Raw genomic sequence first — 19,121 nt, forward strand, 5'->3', positions numbered from 1 at the left:
TGACTTAGATTATTTTTATTATACGTTATTATAATTGATAATTACATCATTCTTATATGACATTATTCTACCAGACTTGTATATTATAACTAAATAGTCTATGTTTGAGCATAATATGGTTATTTATAATTCATAATGTAATTACATGTGTCCAGAGATAAAACTTGTTATAACATTTTTATGGCTTTTCTAAACCATAAGGCCAAAATGAATTAGCAGATCAAAGAGAAACAACTTCAAGACACCAATAAAATTCAAAACCCAAACTTGCTGTGACTTAATGTGTCATATGATATTTAACTTAAATCACTTTTCCTCTTAAAAGTAAAGTTAATGCCTTTGTACAGTTGGCTGGAAGTTGTCTCGATTCCTACCACTGATCTCTTTCAAACTCTTGCAAGATCTTTGATGCCTGAGCCTGTAGAAGTCATTTGGCTTTCATCGAGCACAGAAGCACCATTGAAGTTAGCTTTCATTGTCTTTCAACATCTCAAGGCAGTCAATACGGCGATTCTTCAGGCCAGCACAGGAGGGCCCATAAACCCAAATGTAGATGTTGATCTTTGGTCCTGAATAGGGCACAAAATTGTTCCTTTATATATTCTTTTAGATTTCATGGAAATAAAAATACCCAGAAATATTTTTGTAGGCTCCCAAGACTGTATCTGCAGTTTCCAGTGCAAGGGAAGATGCCTCAGGCATTCCATAACCCCCCACCCCTGCCAACTGGAGGCATTTCCAAACCTTCCTCTGGGCCTCGGGAAGGCGTGACCCAGGGAAGTGGCTGGGCGATGCTCTTCCTAAGGAGAGTCAGAGGCGAATGGGGGCGGGGAGGAGGGGTCTCAAACCTGAGAGCTGCACAGCCCAGGCTTGAGTCCCACCCCTCCAGGTGCTTGGGGGGGCTGCTTGCTCAGTTACTTAACCTCCTTGTGCTTGAATGTCTTCCCTTCACAAGCAGGATAGCAAGAATGTCTGCCACACGGCAGTGCTAGGAGGACTGGATGAGATTTCAAAAGGAAGAGGAGGAAAGCAAAGAGCCTATGTTGGTTCTTGGCCCAGCGTAGCAGCCCAGGGGATCAAAGCTGCTGTATCATCCAACACGAGCGCTTTGGGTCATCTCCCCCAACACGATCTCGTCCCCAAGTGCCCCGTCCTTCTCTCTGCTGCCCTCATGCCTTCCCCTTGTGTCCATCTGCACCTGCCAATGCCCCCATGAATGTTACCACTCTCAGCCTTGACTGGGCTTCCTGGAGGGCTGCTGTTCCCGGCAGCCACCCACAACCCACTTGCCTGTGGGAGGAAGGAGGAGTTACTGACTCTGTCACTGCCTCCAGGGCCCTCTTCTCCGCCTTCCTTAGTCATCCATGCCCCTGGGAGGCTCAAATCATGACCTTGTCTCTCTGCACCTCTTCTCACCCAGCGCTCTGCAAAAAGCATCTCCTCCCTCTTCCTCTTTATCTCCCACCCATTGACGCTGCCCTCTGCTTATCCCATCACCAGAACCTCTCCTGGAGGTCACGGAGATGTCCGCGATGCTGCTTGGTTTCTGGGCAGTAGCTGACCTGCCGGTCCCCACTCTTAAGGCTCTGGACACTCAGCTTCTAGGACAGCCCAGGGCTGGCTTCCCATTGCTTCTGCCCTGTACTCTACAGGATCAGCTCATGCCCATTTGTGATGCTTGGGCTTCTCCCAGCTCTGTCTCCTGCTCCTTAATCTTGCTGAGAGCTCCTCCCCTCCCATGACTCACAGTGGCATTGGTATCAGTGCAGTTCACATCTGGGTCTGGGTCAGGCTCTCCTTCCTGAGCTCTGGGCCATGTGGGGAACTGTCCCCTAAGCATTCCCACCGGGCCTCATGTGGGGTCTCACACTCACCAAGCACCAGCGCAACCAAACGTGCCCCATCCCTTAAATCTGCACTTTCTCCCTCCTCCCTGCCTCTGCAGCCCCCAGCCAGACTGTGGTGCCGCCCTCTTAATCACCAAGCCATGCTATTTCACCTGCTCTAATAACTCCTGAGCCCGCCTTCGTCCTTCTGCTGCCATAATCTCAGTTCTGGCCACTGGCACTTGTCCCCTAAATGAGTGCAAATTGGTCTCTTTGGCTCCAGCCTGACCCCTCTTCAATCTGTTTAATGTCCAGGACAGTATTTCCCTAATGCAGATATTATTTTTCTATTATTTCACTTAAGCACCTTTGACAGCTTCTGCATTTCATTCTAAATAAAGTACAAATTCGTCAGTGGGGCTCATGAAGTCCTCGCCACCCAACCCCTCCTGCTTCTCCACACCTGCTACCCCCAGTGCCTGTCCAGCCAGAGCCCAGCTGTCTGCAGCTCTCTGCATGTGGCGTGTCCTCTCCACTGTGGGTCTGTGCATGGGGTTGGTCACTCCTGAGGTGTGTCCCCTGCTCACTGCAGCCTGGCTGGGCTCTGCTTCAGGCCATCAGGAATCCGGCCTGGTTCATGCCTCTGGCACCACAGGTAGAGGACAAAAAAGAGCAGAGAAGAAGCTGCTGTACTCGTGGGAGGCTGCATTGCATTCACATAAGAATTGACTGCATTCATGTGATCAGAAAGACACAACGGGTTAATTACCACGTCCACTCTCTCACTGGGGTGCTTCCCATGTCCAAATCCTCCCCTGCTCAGGAGCAGCATCCATCTCCAGGGCTGGGAGCACCACCCAGCATCTGGAGGCAACCTCTTTACTTCGAGGCCAGCGGAGCAGAGGCCGTGAGGAAGCGTCTCGCCGGGGCCTGTCCGGCCAGGAGATTGGATGTTCTTGATTTTGAATCCTGTAGCGTGGATGCCAGATCCTGAGAGCCAGAGGCCTTGCTGTGCCCTTTCATGCCTTTGTTATGTGTGTGTGCTGGGTAGACCCTCTTCCCTACCTCTGAGACCAGACCTGTATGAGGAGATACTGAGAATTCCTCTCGCCTCTCCCCATAGCAACCGGCATTCCTGACATCCCAACTCAGAACGCCCTGCGCCGTCTGCTGTACCCACAAGACTGGGGGCAGGGGCTGCTTCTCACCCACTCACTCCGGGGCCCCTGCTGAGCCCGGTACTGGCACATACACACTCAGTGGTGGTGGTGGTGGAGGGATTATTGAAATGAATAACATTGACAAGTTATGGAAAGAACACGCTTTTTCCTTTCTCTTGTCAGTTTCTCCCCCAGAGAAGTGGCCACCTTGTCCATTGGAATGGGGATTTAACTGGAGCTCCTGATGGGGAACGGCATGTCTTTGGAAGACCCAGTTTCTTTCTTGATGAGCCCTTGAGCTGCCTCAGGAGACTCCGGGAAGCCTCCTGTCCATGTCTCGCTGCTTTAGCAGGGACCATACACTAGCTCAGGCTGCCATAGCTGGATCCCACAGACCCGGCAGCTTAAATGACGGCGCTCGCCTTTCTCACAGTCCTGGAGGCTGGAAGCCTGAGCCCAAGGTGCTGGCCGGTTCGATTCCTGGTGCGAGCCACTTCTTGATTTGCAGACGGCTGTTTTCCCACCGTGTCCTCACGTGGCTAGGTGGTGGGTGGGGACAGAGAGAGACGGAGGCAGAGAGACACCGCCACACACAGAGAAATAGAGACAGAGAGGCAGAGAAACAGAGACTCAGACAGAGAAACATGGAGGCAGAGAGAGAGGCAGAGTGAGACTGGGAGAGGAAAAGAGAGGCAGGGAGAGAGGCCAAGATCGCCCTCCTCTTAGACAGCCCCAGACCCTATTGGATTAGCATCTCATGACCTCATGTAACCTTCCCTACCTCCTAAGAGACCCATCTCTATAGTCACCCTGGGGCTAGGGCTTCAAAGTGCGAATCTGGGGAGATGCAATTCAGTTCCCAGCAGAAAGGGAGGCGGCCTCAGGCACTGTGGGCCATCCTACATGGAAACCCATCTGCTCCTCCTCTCCTTGCACACAGGAGGTCCACACCCCCTGGGGCTCCCTGCGCCTCCCCTCACACCACCTGCTCTTGGACTCTGCACAAATCCAGCTGCTTTTATGCAGCGTCCCACCTTTAAGTCGAATTCCGCTGCAGATGTGTTTATTTTGGGAGGGAGTCTATGGTATGTGTTTTGAATTCGTCGCCACCATGTCCAAACAGGGATGTTTTAGATGGAAACCCAGCGTCCCAGCTCCTAAAGACACACACAGCTGTCAGGGCCGGTTCCCGTCCCCATGTGGCACCCACCGGAGGGACAGGGTTGTAGCTGCCCTCTAAGAGTGGGGCCTGGGCCGGCCGGTTGTGGCAGACCTCTAGAATGCCTGGCCCTGTCCTGGTGTGTGTGTGTTACACGCCTCTCCTTGTGGTCAGTGGCTTTTGAAAGACTTGCTTTGGCCCTTTTCCCTCCTGCCTCATCCTTATTAGAATTCCCTTTTTGCCCGTGATTTTGCAACACAGCAGCTGGAAAATCAAATAAGGCTGTTGCTGTTTAATGTGTTAGTGGATATTAATGGATTAAAAGATCTCCTTAACTGGCAGTTGTGTAGCTGCCCTGGGAGGGGGATTTCAGGGACACGTGGCCCTAGGAGTCCTCAAATCCAACCCCAGCATGCTCTGGTGGGTGTGTAAGTGGAAGTAAGGAAGAACCCTTCCTGTCTGTGGCTGCAGACAATTAAATTCCACAAACTGTGTGTTTTGATTCTTACAGGGTAGGCCCTGTCTCATGAGGGCATCCACTGGCTGGGAAACCCTCTTTTGTGTGGCTTTAACCTCAAAGGATTAGAGACTGAAACGAATCCCGTTGCAATGCTTACGTGTCCTTCCCCGGAAAACAGAGCCAATGCATTTCTGAAGAAGCAAAAAGATATCTGGAAGCTGGGATTTCTCTTTTCATGATTGTTATTTCAGGTCACAAAGCTGACACGGGGGTGGTTCCTACAGCTGGAGCTCAGAGCGTTCTCCCCGTCAGGGTCCCAGCAGCGTGGAAGTCATGGGCTTCCTGTCACCAGGCGGGGGCGTAAGTCATCACACTCAACCACTGGCACTCAGAGGTGCTCAGAACTCAACAGCCTCAAAGCCCCACGATGGCGGCCCCAGCGAGGGTGTCAGTTACACTGTAGTGTGGGACTGCGCGTGCATTGGTGTGATCTGAGGCACTGAGGTGCTGGTGCCTCCCTCTAGGCTGTAGAAAACCTTGTTACTCAGACACAGTGTCAGATTATATTATCCCCCCCACTCCACCCCACAGGCCTCCCCTTCCTCCGCCTGGGGACTCTCACGGCTGGTGCCACCGGTGCTGGCTGCTGGCAGACTCTTGTTTTGTCGTGTTGCAGTTCCAGGCCCACACCTTGGAGGCCTGATCTCAAGCGTGCAGCCAGCACATAAGTGATCTGCATTTTGCTTGGTATTCCTGCGGAATTTCTTCAGTGGTGCTGATTAATTCAGAAAGCCTTGATTAGATTGGGGTAGTGTCCGCCTCCCCGGGTGGACAGCTGTGGTAGCACACAGGGTCAGTTACGAGGCCTTCCAGGTTAAGCCATCTTGCCTTTCAGCGTCTTCACAGGATCAGAAGGGTGAGCAGTAGGCGTTTTCTGAATTCCTCCCCAAGGCCTGCAAACACATGCGTGTCAGGGTGGTATCTGTGCCTGCCACTGCAGGGGACAGTGGGGACCAACGCCGGCTTCCCTGTGGAGCTGCTCCTGGAACCACGTGTCCCCATGCCCACCTCTGGGCTTCTTCAGGGTAAGCATGGACAACGTGGGATGCTCATAATCTGGCAAATAAAGTCTCATAGTTTGAGGAGGCTCAAGCTGGTACCTTTGCTGTTTTCTTTGTGCCTTTACCTGGCTGTCTTTGTCACTGAATGGGTTTCCTTTACTATCATGGTAGGAAGGGCTTTGGCACTTGGCTAAGTTTTTTGTGATTCTTGAAGTGTGAGGTAGGGGGTCGTCAGTTTCAAGACAATGTTGCTTTTCCGTAGCTCTCCCTGTTACTGGCTTTTGTTTTTTTGAGACAGAGTTTCACTCTTGTTGCCCAAGCTGGAGTACAATGGTGCGATCTCCGATCACTGAACCCGCCTCCCGCGTTCAAGTGATTCTCCTGCCTTAGCCTCCTGAGTAGCTGGGATTACACGCGTGCACCACCATGCCCAGCTAATTTTTTTTTTTGTATTTTTAGTAGAGGTGGGGTTTCACCATGGCCGGGCTGGTCTTGAACTCCTGACCGCAGGTGATCCGCCCGCCACGGCCTCCCAGAGTGCTGGACTGGCTTCTTTTAGGGTAGGGTGCACCCAGTATAGTAAGTGGTATCTGAAGTGCCTATTCACGCTTGGACCAATTTGGGAAGCTACACTGGAAAAAGATGGAGATGTTTCTCTCCCTTTGCATGGGTTGGTGTTTCCTGGATAAGATTTAGATCCTGAGCTGTTTTCCTGAAAAGATTGATTTCATTTCATCAGGTTAAGCAGCTGACCTTGAATCACTAAGATGGAATATAAATAAAATAAATAGATGTAAACATTTCTATAACCACCAGAAAATTGGGTGAAAGACCAGCCTTGTTTATCTTCCCTGTGCTCCTTTCCTGCAATTCACTCTTCCTAAATGCAATGCAGAGAGAGGCAGATGGCGTGAACCAGGTGGCTGTTTGGTGGCAGAATGTGGAAGAGGCAGGCAATCATTGCAATGCCTTCAGGAGGGAAGGGGCCACTTGTTTGAGCCTTGACCCTGTGCAGTAAGATGTACTTAGTGTTCCGTGAGATTGATGTCCGCAAATCCTCACAACATCTGCTAGGGCTATAGCTTTTACATCCTTAAGTCACCGAGAGTGCAGGGACGCCAGGCAGCTTGTCCAAGGTCACATTTAAGGAGAGCTCCAATTTGTATTTAGGCATTTTGACCTCAGAACCCATCATTTAACCCCTATTTCAAATGTCTCTTGTTCTCAAATTCTCTGAGCTATGGCTGCCTTAGTTTACCTTGGGGCATGTCAGCCTCTGAGGTCAGCAGCCAGGTGTTTTGATTAGCACACCCATCCCATTCCCTTAAGACCTCCAGGGATTCCTCCATGTGGGACATGCTGAAGCGTCTGCAGTTCTCTCAAGCAACAAGTATGGGACTAAATTATGATCTGCTTTACTTGAGAAAGGCAACAATAAGTGTTATGCCATCCAGACCATCTCAGAAGACAGAAGAGAATTGCTCCATTATCAATCACTTTCCCTAAGGTGGGGGGATCATTGTTTCCCAGAACAAACCACCACTGTCTTTTACGTTTGGGTTCCATCACTATGTTTTACTGCTGTGAAAATATAGGTGCCATAGAGTAGCGGAGCTCATTATGACTGTGGCTAAGAGAAAAGGAAGGTTGACTGAAAAATGGAAGCTGAAAGTAGCCAGGAGGAGCCTCTCTTCTCCTGGGAAATGTTGAAACCACGTGATTTCTTGCTGCTTTTCTATTGTGTGAATGGAGCCTAGACTCGTAGCACTTGAAATATTGTAACAGAGATGAACAAGATCAGTCCAAGATGTGAGTGTCCCACTAGTATTAATTCATTTAGGGTGTGAACAGAGAGCAAACTCGAACAACTGGGAAAAAGAGAAGTTCTCAGCCTGACAGCTGGTAGCTGGTGTAGTTCCAGCCACCGTCCACTGTGAGTCATTGATTATCCCTTCTGCTTCTCTTTTGACCTTTTGGAATGGACGTCGTTTCTTCTTTTAGGATTCTCAACTTACTTTTTGAAGTCCTTTTCAGGTTGCTTTATTATTTTTATTTCCTCTGGAGTAAATTCATCCTGATTATTAATTTTGTGGGATCTCTTTAGTAGGGTTAGTTTTCTTTATGTGTTCTGGAATTTCTTTTTCAGATTCATCTTGAATGGGAGATTCTTAATCCCATCTCTGTGCTCACTCTCCCTGTCTTACCTATTTGTAGTTACTCTACCGCACCCTAGGTGCTCCCAGTCTTGAATTAGATTTTATCATTGGCAGCTCTGAGTCCCTGTGCCATGGTGATATTAGAGAGTAAGACGAGTCCTAAAACTGAGCCTAAAAATGGGTCATCTCCCTCTTGCCTCTCTAGGTGCATCACCTCATAAAAGCTCTGGCTCTAAGCAGAGGTGATGGATTATTTTCAGCTTTCTTTGGGGGCTTAACTATTGCCTCGGGTCATGTGATGACCTTAGTTCATATCTCTTGTCTTATGTGGAATACACTGAATCTTGGATATCCTGAAAAAGCTGGACTTTTAATTCTCCCTGCCTATTTTTGGACTCTGAATCTAGAAGGTTCCAGGAGTTCCACTCACCACATTGTGTTCTAGCCATTTAGTCCTTAGAAAGCTTTATCTTATTTTTGAGTGGCTAAATATTTCTAACCTTTCTCTATCTATTGTTTATTGTGGCTGCATGTTTGGAGCAGTGTTCACGGGGGAAGGGATGGGTCAAAGCTTATTAACAACTCCAATGGGTGAGAAGAAGTGCTGTTGCTTTCTTAGGACACAGACACTAAGTGATTACTATACATTATTGTATTGTATTCTAATCATTGTAAAGTATAACCTGATTGCATTTTGTAGAGTTGGAAACTTATGGTTTGGAAAAGGAGAGAGATGAGTCCCGACTCATACACAGCTTATGGACTGCAGAATCAGTGCCCAACCTTGGGTCTCATTTCCAAATCAGAGCTCCTAACCACCGCACTCGACCAAGTCTCGAAACACTGGGGCACCATCTCACATGTCCTTTCCTTTTGTCCTAGGAAAATGAACTGAAGGATGCCACGCAGGGAGAGCATCGCCTGAGATCCCATCATGCAGGCCTTCCCACAAGGGCCCGGCAGCATGACAAGGTAGCTGATACCACCATCCACAGACCATCTGGGGCCCTGGAGGGAGGGGGCTGGGCCAGGGAGGAAAGACTGGGAAGGGGCAGGGAGGAATCACTGAACACCAGTGTGAGGGTGGCCTGAGAGGCTGAGCCAGGTCTCTCTCACTTCTTTGCGTGACCAGCACGTGAGGCACCCAATAATGTCTCATCCACTGTCTTCTGGTTATCTCTGCTTGGAAGTCTATTAGGCACCTGTATCTTTAACAACAAGGCAGAACAAACCCATTGGTCTCCACTCTCCCAAACCACTTTCTCCCCAGTGAATGGTATGGCCACTCCTGATTGCCTGAGCCTCCATGCTGGGGCCTCCTGGGTGCTGATCTTACTTCATCCGAATCTAACTCCCTGCCTGAGTCTGTTTTCTGTTGCTTATAACAGAATACCTGAAACTTGGTACTTTATAAAGAAAAGGAATCTATTTCTTAAGCTATGGAGGCTGAGAACCTAAGGTTGAGGGGCTGCATCTGGTGAGGACCTTCTTGCTGATGGGGACTCTACAGGGTCCCAAGGTGGTGCAGGGCATCCTGTGGCAAGGGGGCTGAATGTGCTCACATACCAGCTCAGGGCTCCCTTCCTCTTCTTATTAAGCCAGCAGTTCCACTCCCCTGATAACCCATTGGTCAATTAACACATTAATCCATTAATCCATGAATACACCCATCCATTCATGAGGGCAGAGACCTCGTGATCCAGTCACCTCTTAAAGGCCCCACCTCTCAGTACTGCTCTGTTGAGGATTAAGTTTCCCACACATGAAATCTGGGGGATGCATTCAAACCATGGAGCTCACCAACCAGCCACCTCACTGCCAGACGTGCCCCAGCTCTCCTCCCCTCCCTTCCACTGTGGTCATCTTCTCTTTCCCAGATGCCAAAGCCATTTCCTAACTGGCCTGTCCAGCTCCCTTGTCATCCTATGGTCTTTTCCCTGTGGCAACTGGAGTAATCTTGTGATGCCCTCTGGATCACGCAATCCTCTAACCCTTCCAATGCCTTCCATAAATAAAACTGAGGCTTCTCCCTGTGGCCGCCATCCTGTCCATCTTGCTACCTCCCGTCCACCTTTGACTTACTTTCGTTCCTTGGATCCCTAAGCTTGTCTCAGCGTTTGATGGTTGTCTCTGCTTAGAACACTCTACTCCCTCATCTTCAACAGCTGGGAGCTTCTTGCCCTTCAAGCCTCAGGTTATGCGTCCCCCCTGGTGAGCATTTGTGGCTCTAACGTCCACTCTAATGGCCCTCCCTCCATCCCTTTTTTCTCTATGTGACCACACCTGTTTTCCTGTTCTTTGTATCTTTTCTTGCTATTTTAGTCTATCACGGGTCTTCACTTACGTGTTTCTCCGTCTCCTATGAGAATGTGGGCTGGTCATTGCAGAGGACTTTCTGTCACATCCATGACTGTCTCTCCTGCACCTTCACAGAATGGATAGTAGGTGCTCAGCCAACATCTATTGAATGATGGGTGGTTTTAAGCTGTTAATTTTGCAGCTTTGACAATGCATATTTCAAGGAATAACTGAGTTCTAGTGATTAAATATAAAAATTAGAGGTGTCTTGATTTGACACTTATTTTCTTGCCCTTTTGTTTGGCTATTTTTTTAAAGATGTGCTTTTCAGGAAATTACAAGTGTTGATGAGGATGTGGAGAAACTGGAATCCTGCACATTGTTGCTGGGAATGTAAAATGATGCAACCACTATAGAAAACAGTATGGAAGTCCCTCAAAAAATTAAAAATAAAATTGCATATGATCCAGCAATCCCAATCCTGGGGATAAGAATTGAAAAGGGGGCTGGGCGTAGTGGCTCACACCTGTAATCCCAGCACTTTGAGAGGCCGAGGAGGGTGGATCACCGGAGGTCAGAAGTTGGAGACCAGCCTGGCTAACATGGTGAATACCCCATCTCTACTAAAAATACAAAAATTAGCCAGGCGTGGTGGTGCATGCCTGTAATCCCAGCTACTTGGGAGGCTGAGGCAGGAGAATCACTTGAATCTGGGAGATGGAGGTTGCAGTGAGCCAAGATCATGCCATTGCACTCCAGCCTGGGCAACAGAGCGAAACTCAGTCTCAAAAAAAAAAAAAAAAAGAAAAGGAGGGTCTCAAATGATATATGTACATGTTACAAATTTATAGTAGCCAAAAGGTGGAACTAGCCCACATTTCCACTGACGGATGAGTGAATAAACAACAGGTGGCATATGTGCACAATGGAATATTACTGACCCTTGAAAGGGAAGGAAACTCTGACACATGCTACTGCGTGGATGAACCTTGGGGACATTTTGCTGCGTGAATAAACCAGTCCCAAAGGGCAAACGCTGTCTGATTCCACTTGTATGAGGTTCCTAGAGTCATCAGAGCCATACAGACAAAGAGTAGATGGAGGTGCCAGGGGCTGGGTGGAGGGGGGATAGGGAGGTGCTGTTTAATGAGGATGGAGTTTCAGTTGGGGAAGAGGATAGAGAGTTCTGGAGATGGGTGGTGGTGATAGTTGTGGAACAGTGCAAATGTCCTTAATGCCACTGAAGTAGCTACACGTAAAATAGTTAAGATGGTAAATTTGATGTAATGTGTATTTTACCATAATCTGTCTTAAAAAGGTGTGTTTTAGGCTGGGCACAGTGGCTCACGCCTGTAATCCCAGCACTTTGGGAGGCTGAGGTGGGCGGATCATGAGGTCAGGAGATCGAGACCATCCTGGTTAAGACGGTGAAACCCCATCTCTACTAAAAATACAAAAAGTTAGTTGGGTGTGGTGGCGGGTACCTCTAGTCCCAGCTACTTGGGAGGCTGAGGCAGGAGAATGGCATGAACCTGGGAGGCAGAGCTTGCAGTGAGCTGAGATCGCACCATTGCACTCCAGCCTGGGCGACAGAGAGAGACTCCATCTCAAAAAAAAAAAAAAAAAAAAAGGTGTGTTTTAATATATCCTGACCCTCCAATTAGTATGCTTTCCCCAATTTTCCACCAGCCCCCACTTTCCAAACCTACACTTTCAGGAAAGGCTCTGATACACTCACTCACACTGAGGTCTGAATGCATCATAAGGTTTAGTGACTTTCTTAGGCCAGGAGCATTTTTCTTCAAATGGGAGGAAAAATATAAAAAAGATGGGGGTGTTTCAGGCCTCCAGTGCAGGCTGACGGCAGGGCTGGTAGGGACCTGGGCACAGGGAGGTTGGATCCCGGGATGGCTTTCTTCCTACAACTAAAATAGCTGCATGTGTCCACACTCTGCCCCTGAGCTGGGCTCCTGCACCTGGAGAGGCAATGCCAGCTGTGGGGGCACGGGGGTGCTGGAGCTGAGCCCTGCAGGCATTGACCAGGCTGGCAGAGGTGGGGGTCCCAGGGCTCAGCCCTCACAACAGCGGCAGCCTCCTTTCCTAGATGGCTGGTGGTGCAGCCTGACATCCCTGCTCCCATAGGATTCAAACCGCTTTGTATGTTCACTTGAGGTTTGAATTTCTCCCCCTGCTTTCTTCTCAGCTTGGCCTTTTAAACAAGGCTGCAAGGCACAGGAAATGAGCTCGCCTTGGCCTCTGCTTCGCAGGGGTGTCTGAGAGAGCCCAGCAGCTCACCCGGGGTGGACAGGAATAGCAGTGCTTTGGGAGAGGCAGCAGGGGCACTCCGGGTCTGTCCTGCAACCTGCTTTGCGGAGCTTGGATTTCCTTCCAAGTGCCTGGGCTGGCTTCCTGCATGGGAGGCATTGAGGGAGTGGCAGTCCCCAGAGACTGTCTCTTGGGCCAAGCATCTTTGTGGTCTAGGGTAGCTGGGGAGGTTGAAGGGGTGGGGGTGAGTTTGTGCTGATGGAAGCATTCAACTGTCCCTCTGGACTCATGGGTGAGCTCGTCTCGTCAACGCAAAACTGCAGAAACACTAGTGCTCTTCTGGGTCCCTGGAGACACAGGGGGATCAGCATTTCCTCTATCTGATTCTTGCTTGGAATTGCAAACTGCTTTTCGGTAGCACTGATTAAGAGACAGAAATTAATTCTCAGAGCTCTTAATTATGAATGCAAAGAGACTGCGTTGTCAGCATTTTTCCCCGTGCAGAAATGATTGTTTCTTAGGCGCAAACGGTGGTATTGGGCTGTCTGCGGTGATGAATTCTCTCAGGCAGGCAGCCTTGTGGGAGGAACCGATGAGCTGGGATCCAAGACATAGTGCAAAGAATATGCTTTGATGCCTTTGAGGCTGCAAAGCCAACCTTTTGTTGATTTCAGAAAAAATGATTCAAATTTCTTCTGTTGGGTTAGGAGGGGCCTGTTGAGCTCCCTCCTCCCCACGCTGGGCCACTGTTCCTGTAGCAGGTCTGAGGTTCAAGGTTTTCGTCACATTGAGTATCTGAGGCCAAATATTTCAAGCTTCTCTTCCACCTGGTGCCACTGTTGCTGCCACGAGAATGTATTTTGAAATAGAAATGAGTCCAGTGTCTGGATCAAAGTGAACAGTTCACTCTTATGAGATTTTTTTTAGAGAATAACATCCAATCCAGTGTCTGGATCGGATGCCCGGGGTGGTTAGTGTGGTGTTGTGTTTGTGTGTGTGGTGAGCAGGTCACGGGGAATCGTTCAAACCCTGTCAGCACCTGACATTCTGGAGCCGGCACTGGTAGGTCATGACGTTCATGACCTTTGACCTCGCTGTAGCATGGGTCAGAATTTCCTACAACCTCGGAAATCCCCTTACCTGCTGGCCAGAAACCCAAGGTTGTAGAAGTATAGGCACAGTTAGGAAACACTGGTATGAAATGTCAGCCATGTAACTTACTAGCAATTTCCCTCTTGACGCATTGTTTTCTAGTAAGAAAATTATGAAAGTTTAAAAGGATGACACACATAGATATTTGGGATTCGTGAGGCTTAGTTTTTGACTGAAAGGTGAGTGTCCTGCCCAGGGTTGCAGCTGATTATTATTCTCTAAAAAAAATCTGATAAGAGGGAATTGTTCTTCACCTTGCATTTAATCAAGACAAAGGAAGAATCGTCCGGGCTGCTAACCTTGAACATCTGGGACATTTTTTCTTTGATTGTGTGTCTTAGTGAAGATCTCTGAGTCATCTTTGTCACTCTGAGTTCGCTTTCTCCTTTAGTAGGAGACTGATTTGGCTCTTGAGAACATCCAGGAGACTGTTCTAGACCAAGAGCAATGGAACAGGGACCCAGGTCAGGTGCGGTGGCTCATGCCAGCAATGGGATAGGGACCCAGGCTGGACTCAGTGGCTCACGCCTGTAATCCCAACACTTTGGGAGGCCAAGGCGCATGGATCACCTGAGGTCAAGAGTTTGACACCAGCCTGGCCAACATGGAAAAACCCTGTCTCTACTAAAAATACAAAAATTGGCTGGGCATGGTGGAACGCACCTGTAATCCCAGCTACTCGGGAGGCTGAAGCATGAGAATCTCTTGAACCCAGGAGGTAGAGGTTGCAGTGAGCCAAGATCACGCTACCGCACTCCAGCCTGGGTGACAGAGTCAGGCTTTCTCAAGAAAAAAAAAAAAAAAGTGATGGACTTTGAGGCAGAGACCTCAATGCAGTGGGGATCCCTGCACCCCTGTGTTCTTCGGAGCCAGAGGCCGGGGCATCTGTCAGCTAAGGGCCCGTCCACCAAGACTCCTGGCATGAGCTGGGCTGCAAAGGCCACCTGAGCAGAGAGGAAACTGCCAGCCTCTCTTCTGGGCCACCGGCCCCCGGTGCGAGCATTTGAGTGGCCCATTGGAGCCGATATTTATTGTGTTTTAATTCAGCGGCATAAGTCCCCTATCCGGGTGGGATTGGTGGCTGCTGAATTAGAGAACGCCCCCTTCTCCAGGTTTGTCAGCTGGGGTTATTTCCAGCTGCCCTCACGGAAGCCTGAGCTTGGTGGGTTACACACGAGGGGCAGTATTGTGTTCAGGAAGCCCGGCCAGGGGCAGCTGCCTAGAGAAGGAGCGAGGGCCCGGGGGCTCCTGTCCAGCGGTGGCGTGTGTGGGAGGTGGCTTCCGTGACACCGCGACAGGTGGCGTTCCATCTCGAAGGATCGCATCCCCACTGTGGCGGGAGGAAGAGGGGCTGAAGCTTTTCTCATGAAGCTCTGTTTCATGAAAGGTCATTGTCCTCCAGAGATTTCTGCTCCAGGTTCATCAGAACCATGTCACAGACAGTCTCGGTCTGGTCCCGGCAGGAGAGATATGGCACATCCCCCAAAAGCAATTGAGGAGGGTTGCTAAGCATTCTTAGGGAGGTGCAGGCAGGGTTAGAGGAGCCAGTGGGGCGACTGAAGCCCTGGGGGCTGCACCAGGAGAGGAGGTGACAAACCTTGACTTGGGGGATAAGGAGGGGTGGGGCCCAGCTCACTGGGGCTTAGGCTTTCCAGGGATAGATGCCAGTTGCTGGCGCAGAGTGACAATTCAACGCATGCTTGCAGTGATGAGGACTGCCGTCTAGCTGACTTCCACATCAGTTGCCTTATTGCTGCTGCGACAGACTCCCACAAACACTGCATCGTGTCTCAGCACTCTGCAGGTCTTAAGTCCTAAAGTCAAGATGTCAGCAGGCCTGTGTGCTTTCCTGAGGCTCTGGGGTAGAGTCTCTCCTCTTGCCTTATTTTGGCTTCCTTCCCTGATCTTCAAAGCTGACAGCACAGCATTGTCCAAGCTCTCTCTTTTTCGTCTCTGACTCTACTTTCCCTGATGAGGGCTCTGTGATTACATAGAGCCCATCTAGATAACCCCCGTGCTCTCCCACGCTCAGGACCCTCCACACAATCCCATCCTCAGGGTCCGTTCGGCCGCGAAAAGTGGCTTTAGGAATTTGGATGTGGGCATCTTCATGTGGGGCTGTTACTCAGGCATTATACATCTAGGAAATCAGTCTCTTTGGTTCTCCCTCCCCTCTCCTTGTCCACACACCCTCTCCTTGTTGTGAACCAGAGCCGTGGCCTTCGTTGTTCTGGTAAACAAAAAGATGACACTATGGGGAATTTTAAGTCAAAGAAATGCAAAACCATAATTGTGGCATGAGATGAGGTCCACAAAAGAGTAAATGTCGGCTGGGCACGGTGGCTCACATCTGTAATTCCAGCACTTTAGGATGCCGAGGCAGGCAGATCACTTGAGGTCAGGAGTTCAAGACCAGCCTGGCCAACATGACAAAACCTTGTCTCTACTAAAAATGCAAAAAATTAGCCAGGCATGGTGGTGTGCACCTGTAACCCCAGTTACTCGGGAGGCTGAGTCAGGAGAATCACTTGAACCTGGGAGGTGGAGGTTGCAGTGAGCTGAGATTGCATCACTGCACTCCAGCCTGGGTGACAGAGTGAGACTCCATCTCAAAAAAAAAAAAAAGAAAGAGTAAATGTCATTGACTTGCCCCCAAGGTCCTCCATAGACTCTGCCTGGACTCTTCACCTTCCTCCGAGAACTTCTTTTCTTTTACTTTGCTTATGAGCATCACCTCAAGGCCAACAGATCCATTTGTTCCCCCAACATTATTGCCATCTGTTAAGTCACTGCAATTACCACCATATTGTCCACTGCAGAAACACAGTGTTTCCGCTCTACTGTGTTAAATTTAGCTCCCTTTTAGCTCCATTGTGGGACAAATAGGATTTAGGGGCCAGCTGGACTCTCTAGCTTCTGGCCACCGTTTGTGACGTGCCCGGGGGAGAACGTGTACCGGTGCTCGGTAATTTCTTTCTAGGGTCACACTGGAACGGTGGCCTGTCCGTAGGTTGGAGGTTGTCTGTTCTTGACCAAAGCACTGGATGCTGCCCCCTAGAGGGCAATTCCTGACTGTCCCGTGCTCTTATAAAAAGCTGGATAATAAATGCATCTTCGTGCTGGGTTCTGCACATGGAGCCTGAAACCCAAGTTGGCTTCTCTGTGAAGCATGAGTCTGAATCGATTCCTCTCCAAACTAGAAACTCCTTACGTAGGGAGCCTCTGAGTCATCACGTTGCTTTTGGGCTGTTAATGTTCTTTTTCTTTGGAGATTTTACCCATCGGGGTCACAAAAGCAAATAGACGGCATTTGCAAACTGGAGGATGGAGCAGAATTTAGAAAATAAAGTACTAGCAAAGGTGTGGGTGGTGTTGCAGGGGCCAGGGGGCGGGGGGGCAGGACACCTGCAAAAGGGGTTGGGAGTCTGAGACCAACAGAGGCTGGGCACCATGGCCACCTGCTATGGGTATGGGGAGAAGGGTGTGGGAGAGGCCCTCCCCATAGAAGGACACTGTTGGGGGTTACCCCAGTTCCCCAATCCAGTGGGAGGACTTGCAGGGCTCAGTGTGCAGCCGCCCTCAGGGCTGTGACTTATTACAGCAAAAGGACACACCACACAGGTGGCAAAGGGAGAGGGCACACAGGATGAAGCCAGGGGGAGACCAGGTACAGGCTCTCCAGGTCGTCTCCCAAGAGGATTCCCAAGAATCACACAGGACCCTTAGTGGACCCACAGCTGCAAGCTGCGATGTGTGTGAAATGTCATCTATCAGGGAGGCCCATTAAAGACCCAGCAACCAGAGATTTTATGGGGACCTGGTCACATGGGCACTCTCTGTCCAGCACATACCAAAATTCCAGACGCCCAGAAGGAAAAGTGTTCAGCACAAACCGTCTTGTTCAAGTGGCCTAGATGCGGTAAGCCGCACTAATCGATTAGGGAATGTAGGAATTCTCCCCATATCCTAGTTCCCAGGCCTCCAGCCAAGGGCCAGGCTCACCAGCGGTCTTTCTAAGGGGAGTAACTCAGAGTAATCCCTGCAGGCTGGTGGGGAGGGCCGGGGGCCAGGGGTCATGCTGATCCATTGTTTCTCGGTCATGTCTTCCACTAGGCAAGCTGATTAGAAGCTGGGATGGTACGGGGGGTGCAGGCTGTGAGGATGAGCCTCTTGGGACACAAAGAGGGATGGATGATGGTGGGGCCTAGGTCTGGGAGAGTTAACAGCAGTAGTCCACCCAGGAGCCAGGGCCTCCTTTCCAATCTTGGAACTTTCCTCAACACCATTCCACTCAGTACAAAAATCTTGCTTGACCACTGACTCCCTGCCAGGCAGTCCTCTGGGCTCTGACGATGGGAAATTGCGTGGTAGAAGAAAACTTCTGTCTGGTGACACTTCTGTTCCAATGAGGAGCAGCCACAGGAAGAAGGCAAACAGCCACAGAGGACAGTACCGGACACACGTGGACACCGAAGCATGGCGGTGTGAGAGGGAGGGACATGGAGGCGGGGAGTGGAGACAAGGGTTTCGTCACCTTGCAAGGGTTGGAAAGGCCTGTCTGAGGTTACACCGAATGAGAAGGAGCCAGACCTGAGCAGACTGGGGCAGGGTGGGGTAGAGATCTGCAGGCAATGGAATCAGCAGGTGCAAGGGTTCCGGGGTGGGAAGAAGCTCGACCTGTTTAAGGGACAGAAGGAGGCCAGGGTGTCCCCAGCATGGTGGCAACAGGGTAGCAGGTGGGTGGGGCTTTTAGACCACCAAGGAGTTTGGATTTTATTCTAAATTCTGTGGAAACCATAGAAGGTTTCAAGCAGGGAGAGGCAAGATCTGGCAGGTATTTCAGAAAGATGGTGCTGGTCGCTGTGTGAGACTGAATTTAGGAGCATTCAAGCATGACTCCCAAGTCCTAATGTTCTTGAACAGCTAGGATGCAAGAAGTGATGCTTTCTGCAAACCTGCACCCCGGGGTATTGAGGTTCAGAAGTGAGGATGGTTTAATTCAAATACGTCGTGACATTTTCACCAGGGGCATTTGGATGATTTCTCTAAGTTCATTGCCTGATAACATCACGTTGCAGCAAAATGGCATTAAAATATTCCTTCGAATGAAACCTCTCTACGACCTCTTAATAACAGCTTTCCTGTAACCCTGTTCCCATTTGGGAATGCCAAGTGGGTGCCTGCCTTTCTTTTGGTGCCCCAGAAGTTGTCAGGTTAAACTAACACTCAGTACAGAAAGTATTTGAAATAGCAAGGACTTCTGCAGCTGACAAGCGTGGCATTGTGTTAGTCTGTTATTGAAGCCATAATTCACATCATAAGACTTGGGGAGGAGGAAAAGAAATTACAAGGCTGCTGTTGGGTTAAAATATGTTGCCTCCACAATGAAAATGAATGGGAAAGGAACCATGGTGACTTCTTTCATTGACAGCATCCCCTTACCTGTTTCGAAGAGGAGAGAGACTGAACATGGCGCCTCCCTTCCCAATAAGCTTGTAGCTTGGCCCTGGGGGTTGTGGCCTAAGAATGGAATTTATGTGGTTTTTGGATTTATTGGGGCAATGCATTCTAGTTCATGTGGAAT

At 49.8% G+C, this 19,121-nt stretch overlaps 1 protein-coding gene across 1 annotated transcript in view; it reads left to right on the plus strand.

Annotated features, from left to right (window-relative positions):
* RIMBP2 (RIMS binding protein 2) overlaps positions 1 to 19,121 on the plus strand; it is a 231,209-nt gene that overhangs the window by 100,173 nt on the left and 111,915 nt on the right. Inside the window, exon 2 of the mRNA XM_011961210.1 lies at positions 8,705 to 8,794. The gene's annotated coding sequence lies outside the window, so the exon portion shown is untranslated. The remainder of the gene's footprint in view (positions 1 to 8,704; positions 8,795 to 19,121) is intronic.

This window comes from Colobus angolensis, unplaced genomic scaffold, assembly GCF_000951035.1.
Source record: "Colobus angolensis palliatus isolate OR3802 unplaced genomic scaffold, Cang.pa_1.0 Scaffold115, whole genome shotgun sequence".
NCBI classification, from domain to species: Eukaryota; Metazoa; Chordata; class Mammalia; order Primates; family Cercopithecidae; genus Colobus; species Colobus angolensis.